The sequence below is a fragment of the Oncorhynchus clarkii genome, chromosome 5 (assembly GCF_045791955.1).
Source record: "Oncorhynchus clarkii lewisi isolate Uvic-CL-2024 chromosome 5, UVic_Ocla_1.0, whole genome shotgun sequence".
In the NCBI taxonomy this organism is placed as follows: domain Eukaryota; kingdom Metazoa; phylum Chordata; class Actinopteri; order Salmoniformes; family Salmonidae; genus Oncorhynchus; species Oncorhynchus clarkii.
This window is the reverse complement of record NC_092151.1, coordinates 65627359-65634149: the sequence shown is the minus strand read 5'-3', so window position 1 is coordinate 65634149 and position 6791 is coordinate 65627359.

The following is a 6791-nucleotide window of genomic DNA, read 5'->3' as shown; positions in this document are numbered from 1 at the left end:
TGAGGAGAATAAACGAGGTGTGTTATAGGTTACAGCTCCCCCTTATTACCGTATTAACCCCTCGTTTCATGTGTCTCTCCTCAGGCCGGTGGTGGCTGGTCCGCTTCAAGAAGATGAGGTGCGGGAGGTCCCTCCGCCCCCCCGATGTCGGGTTGGGGGTCTTCAGTACCTCGTGGACTGGGAGCCTCCCTACACTGGCTTCCTGTCAAGGCAAGGGCTGATTTCAAGGTTTTACTGCTAACCTACAAAGCATTACATGGGCTTGCTCCTACCTATCTCTCTGATTTGGTCCTGCCGTATATACCTACACGGTCACAAGACGCAGGCCTCCTAATTGTCCCTAGAATTTCTAAGCAAACAGCTGGAGGCAGGGCTTTCTCCTATAGAGCTCCATTTTTATGGAATGGTCTGCATACCCATGTGAGAAACGCAAACTCGGTCTCAACCTTTAAGTCTTTACTGAAGACTCATCTCTTCAGTGGGTCATATGATTGAGTGTAGTCTGGCCCAGGAGTGTGAAGGTGAACGGAAAGGCTCTGGAGCAACGAACCGCCCTTGCTGTCTCTGCCTGGCCGGTTCCCCTCTTTCCACTGGGATTCTCTGCCTCTAACCCTATTACAGGGGCTGAGTCACTGGCTTACTGGTGCTCGTTCATGCCGTCCTTAGGAGGGGTGCGTCACTTGAGTGGGTTGAGTCACTGATGTGATCTTCCTGTCTGGGTTGGCGCTCCCCCCTTGGGTTGTGCCGTGGCGGAGATCTTTGTGGGCTATACTCGGCCTTGTCTCAGGATGGTAAATTGGTGGTTGAAGGTATCCCTCTAGTGGTGTTGTGGCTGTGCTTTGGCAAAGTGGGTGGGGTTATATCCTGCCGGTTTGGCCCTGTCCGGGGGTATCATCGGATGGGGCCACAGTGTCTCCTGACCCCTCCTGTCTCAGCCTCCAGTATTTATGATGCAGTAGTTTATGTGTCGGGGGGCTAGGATCAGTCTGTTATATCTGGAGTATTTCTCCTCTTATCAGGTGTCCTGTGTGAATTTAAGTATGCTCTCTCTAATTCTCTCTTTCTTTCTTTCTTTCTTTCTTTCTTTTTTTCTTTCTCTCGGAGGACCTGAGCCCTAGGACTATGCCTCAGGACTACCTGGCATGATGACTCCTTGTTGTCCCCAGTCCACCTGGCCGTGCTGCTGCTCCAGTTTCAACTGTTCTGCCTGCGGCTATGGAACCCTGACCTGTTCACTGTGATTACTATTATTTGACCATGCTGGTCATTTATGAACATTTGAAAATCTTGGCAATGTTCTGTTATAATCTCCACCCGGCACAGACAGAAGAGGACTGGCCACCCCTCATAGCCTGGTTCCTCTCTTGGTTTCTTCCTAGGTTTTGTCCTTTCTAGGGAGTTTTTCCTAGCCACCATGCTTCTACACCTGCATTGCTTGCTGTTTGGGGTTTTAGGCTGAGTTTCTGTACAGCACTTTGATATATCAGCTGATGTAAGAAGGGCTTTATAAATACATTTGATTTTGATTTGATCATTTTCAGGATTCATTCAGGACTATCTGTAATCATGGTAGCATCCATATTAATGTAGAAGTGTTTAGAAACATTTTCTATTCTTATTTACAATTAAAGTGACAAAAAATGACACAAGACATTATTTACCATTAATTTCTATTGGGCACAAAATAATCTGAAACACAACCAAAACAAACAAACAGCAAGTGCATCCAACAATTTGTAATCTCAAACTGGATGTAATCATTGCATGCTAGGAATATGAGACTAAATACTACAATTTTGACTAGTTTAATACACATATAAGTGAATTTGTACCAATACTTTTGGTCCTCTAAAATGAAGGGACTATGTACAGAAAGTGCTATAATTTCAAAACGCTTCACCTGATTTGGATGAAAATATCCTCAAATTAAAGCTGACCGTCTGCACTATAACCTAATTACATTGTATCATTTGAAATCCAATGTGCTGGAGTACAGAGCCAAAATGAACAAAACATTTAACTGTCCCAATACTTTCGGAGCTCACTATATGTAATAGAAAGACACTCTCTCTGTGCATTAACAATTTACTTCACTAGAGGATACTGCAGTGCTCTCATTACTGTGTTGCTCGCTTTGCGAGGTCATTCACACTCTTTTGGGGTTCAAGGCAATGTTTTCCAAATGTTTTATGAATTGAACATTAACATGTTTTCAATTACAGTGAGAGTGACTTTGGTGTATTTTATGAATTAACAGGAAAAATATCTTCATCAAGATGAGCTGGCACACAAGTCAACCCTAGTGAGGCTAAAATAGAATTGATTTGATCTCAAAACCATGTCTGATATTGATCACTGAACAATACTTGCTGCTGTATATCAAAAACTACAATTGCACAATCTGTTACAATATACTAAAAGTTGAAGTTTAACCAAATGCTTGTTAAAACCAGTAAAAGGAATTCCAAACTTTACGCCTGAACAATTTTCTCAATATTATGATAGGACTGCAGACAAAATGTATGTACTAATGAGTAATAAAATCCAATATGGCATGCCATATAGTCATCATTAAGACTAGGAAGAAGAAGATTATGTTATGGGGTTCTAGACTCTCCTTCTAGGCTGACTGCTGTAGTCTACTGAGGTTAGTTCTGCACAAAACTAGGACCCCCTGGCTTGGCACACATCATTTATTCATGCAGGGTGCACTAATGTGTGTCTAATGCACGTCTGGACTTAGCGCATACTGCGACCAGGGACTGCAGAGTCCAGACAACTTCTTCTCTCTTCCTCTATCCACTCTGTATCTCAATCTTGTACATCAAATACAACATAATGAAATGCTAATGTCAATATGCATGATCCTTTTGATTAGTTTATATTGTCCTCATAGTTGGGGACACACCCTTGTCACATATCTCACAGCACCTGTCTGTGCTTGCAATCCAGGAAGAAAGGAACAACAAAGAGATGGATACAGAATATATATATATATATATTTTAATTAAATACAGTATTTAATTCTAAACCAGGGGTCTCAAACATTTTCTAGCATGAGAGCTATACTACATGACCAAAGATATGTGGACACCTGCTCATCGAACATCTCATTCCAAAATCATGGGCATTAATATGCTATAACAGCCTCCCTCCTCTCTCTCCAGTCAAGTTCTTCCACACCAATCTCAACAAGCAATTTCTGTATGGACCTCATTTTCTGCACGGGGGCATTGTCATGCTGAAACAGGAAAGGGCCTTCCCCAAACTGTTGCCACAAAGTTGGAAGCACAGAATCGTTTATAAAGTAATTGTATGCTGTAGAGTTAAGCAATAGCCAAATCCACTAAGTTGAAAAGGTGTCCACATACTTTAGTATATATAGTGTACATTAAAAAAATAAAACATGTCGCGAGCAACTGATTTTTTTCTATACTGAGCAAAAATATAAACGCAACATGTAACAAAGATTCTACTGAGTTACAGTTCACCCCCTCTAGGTGTCGCCCATCTTCCCCATTATCCCCTGTGTATTTATACCTGTGTTCTCTGTTTGTCTGTTGCCAGTTTGTCTGGTTTGTCAAGTCAACCAGCGGTTTTGTGTCTCAGCGCCTGCTTTTTCCAGTCTCTCTTTTTCTCGTCCTCCTGGTTTTGACTCTTGCCTGTCCTGACTCTGAGCCCGCCTGCCTGACCACTCTTCCTGACCACTCTGCCTGCCCCCGAGCCTGCCTGCTGACCTGTACCTTTGCCCCACCTCTGGATTATTGACCTCTGCCTACCCTGAGCCTGCCTGGCGTCCGGTTCCGTTGCCCCACCTCTGGTTTACTGACCCCTGCCTGCCTTGACCTGTCTATTGCTTGCCCCTGTTTGATTAATAAACCATCGTTAATTTGATGTTGTGGATCAGAAAACCAGTCATTATCTGGTGTGACCACCATTTGCCTCATGCAATGTGACACATCTGCTTCGCACAGAGTTGATCAGGCTGTTGATTGTGGCCTGTGGAATGTTGTCCCACTCAAATCAAATCAAATTGATTTATAAAGCCCTTCTTACATCAGCTGATATCTTAAAGTGATGTACAGGAATCCAGCCTAAAACCCGAAAAAGCAAGCGATGCAGGTGTAGAAGCACGGTGGCTAGGAAAAACTCCCTAGAAAGGCCAGAACCTAGGAAGAAACCTAGAGAGGAACCAGGCTATGAGGGGTGGCCAGTCCTCTTCTGGCTGAGCCGGGTGGAGATTATAACAGAACATGGACAAGATGTTCAAATGTTCATAGGTGAACAGCAGGGTCAAATAATAATAATCACAAGGGTGCAACAGGTTAGCACCTCAGGAGTAAATGTCAGTTGGCTTTTCATAGCCGATCATTCAGAGTATCTCTACCGCTCCTGCTGTCTCTAGAGAGTTGAAAACAGCAGGTCTGGGACAGGTAGCACGTCCGGTGAAAAGGTCAGGATTCCATAGCCGCAGGCAGAACAGTTGAAACTGGAGCAGCAGCATGGCCAGGTGGACTGGGGACAGCAATGAGTCATCAGGCCAGGTAGTCCTGAGGCATGGTCCTAGGGCTCAGGTCCTCCGAGAGAGAGAAAGAGAGAGAGTTAGCGAGAGCATACTTAAATTCACACATGACACCGGATAAGGCAGGAGAAATACTCCAGATATAACAGACTGGCCCTAGCCCCCCAACACATAAACTACTGCAGCACAAATACTGTAGAGAAAGAAAGCCTCTTCAAAGGCTGTGCAAAGTTGCTGGATATTGGAGGGAATTGTAAAACACTGCTTTACACATCAATTCAGATCATCCCAAACATGCTCTATGGGTGACATGTCTGGTGAGTATGCAAGCCATGGAAGAACTGATACACTTTCAGCTTCCAGGAATTGTGTTCAGATCCTTCCTACAGTGCCTTGCGAAAGTATTCGGCCCCCTTGAACTTTGCGACCTTTTGCCACATTTCAGGCTTCAAACATAAAGATATAAAACTGTATTTTTTTGTGAAGAATCAACAACAAGTGGGACACAATCATGAAGTGGAACGACATTTATTGGATATTTCAAACTTTTTTAACAAATCAAAAACGGACAAATTGGGCGTGCAAAATTATTCAGCCCCTTTACTTTCAGTGCAGCAAACTCTCTCCAGAAGTTCAGTGAGGATCTCTGAATGATCCAATGTTGACCTAAATGACTAATGATGATAAATACAATCCACCTGTGTGTAATCAAGTCTCCGTATAAATGCACCTGCACTGTGATAGTCTCAGAGGTCTGTTAAAAGCGCAGAGAGCATCATGAAGAACAAGGAACACACGAGATACGAGATACTGTTGTGAAGAAGTTTAAAGCCGGATTTGGATACAAAAAGATTTCCCAAGCTTTAAACATCCCAAGGAGCACTGTGCAAGCGATAATATTGAAATGGAAGGAGTATCAGACCACTGCAAATCTACCAAGACCTGGCCGTCCCTCTAAACTTTCAGCTCATACAAGGAGAAGACTGATCAGAGATGCAGCCAAGAGGCCCATGATCACTCTGGATGAACTGCAGAGATCTACAGCTGAGGTGGGAGACTCTGTCCATAGGACAACAATCAGTCGTATATTGCACAAATCTGGCCTTTATGGAAGAGTGGCAAGAAGAAAGCCATTTCTTAAAGATATCCATAAAAAGTGTAGTTTAAAGTTTGCCACAAGCCACCTGGGAGACACACCAAACATGTGGAAGAAGGTGCTCTGGTCAGATGAAACCAAAATTGAACTTTTTGGCAACAATGCAAAACGTTATGTTTGGAGTAAAAGCAACACAGCTCATCACCCTGAACACACCATCCCCACTGTCAAACATGGTGGTGGCAGCATCATGGTTTGGGCCTGCTTTTCTTCAGCAGGGACAGGGAAGATGGTTAAAATTGATGGGAAGATGGATGGAGCCAAATACAGGACCATTCTGGAAGAAAACCTGATGGAGTCTGCAAAAGACCTGAGACTGGGACGGAGATTTGTCTTCCAACAAGACAATGATCCAAAACATAAAGCAAAATCTACAATGGAATGGTTCAAAAATAAACATATCCAGGTGTTAGAATGGCCAAGTCAAAGTCCAGACCTGAATCCAATCGAGAATCTGTGGAAAGAACTGAAAACTGGCCTCCCGGGTGGCGCAGTGGTTAAGGGCGCTGTACTGCAGCGCCAGCTGTGCCATCAGAGTCCTGGGTTCGCGCCCAGGCTCTGTCGTAACCGGCCGCGACCGCACAATTGGCCTAGCGTCGCCCGGGTTAGGGAGGGCTTGGTCGGTAGGGGTGTCCTTGTCTCATCGCGCACCAGCGACTCCTGTGGCGGGCTGGGCGCAGTGTACGCTAGCCAAGGTGGCCAGGTGCACGGTGTTTCCTCCGGCGCATTGGTGCGGCTGGCTTCCGGGTTGGATGTGCGCTGTGTTAAAGAAGCAGCGGCTTGGTTGGTTGTGTATCGGAGGACGCATGACTTTCAACCTTCGTCTCTCCCGAGCCCGTACGGGAGTTGTAGCGATGAGACAAGATAGTAGCTACTACAACAATTGGATACTACGAAATTGGGGAGAAAAAGGGGTAAAATTCAACAAAAAAAAAAAAAAGAAAGAACTGAAAACTGCTGTTCACAAATGCTCTCCAACAACCTTGAGCTGTTTTGCAAGGAGGAATGGGAAAAAAATGCAGTCTCTCGATGTGCAAAACTGATAGAGACATACCCCAAGCGACTTACAGCTGTAATCGCAGCAAAAGGTGGCGCTACAAAGTATTAACTTAA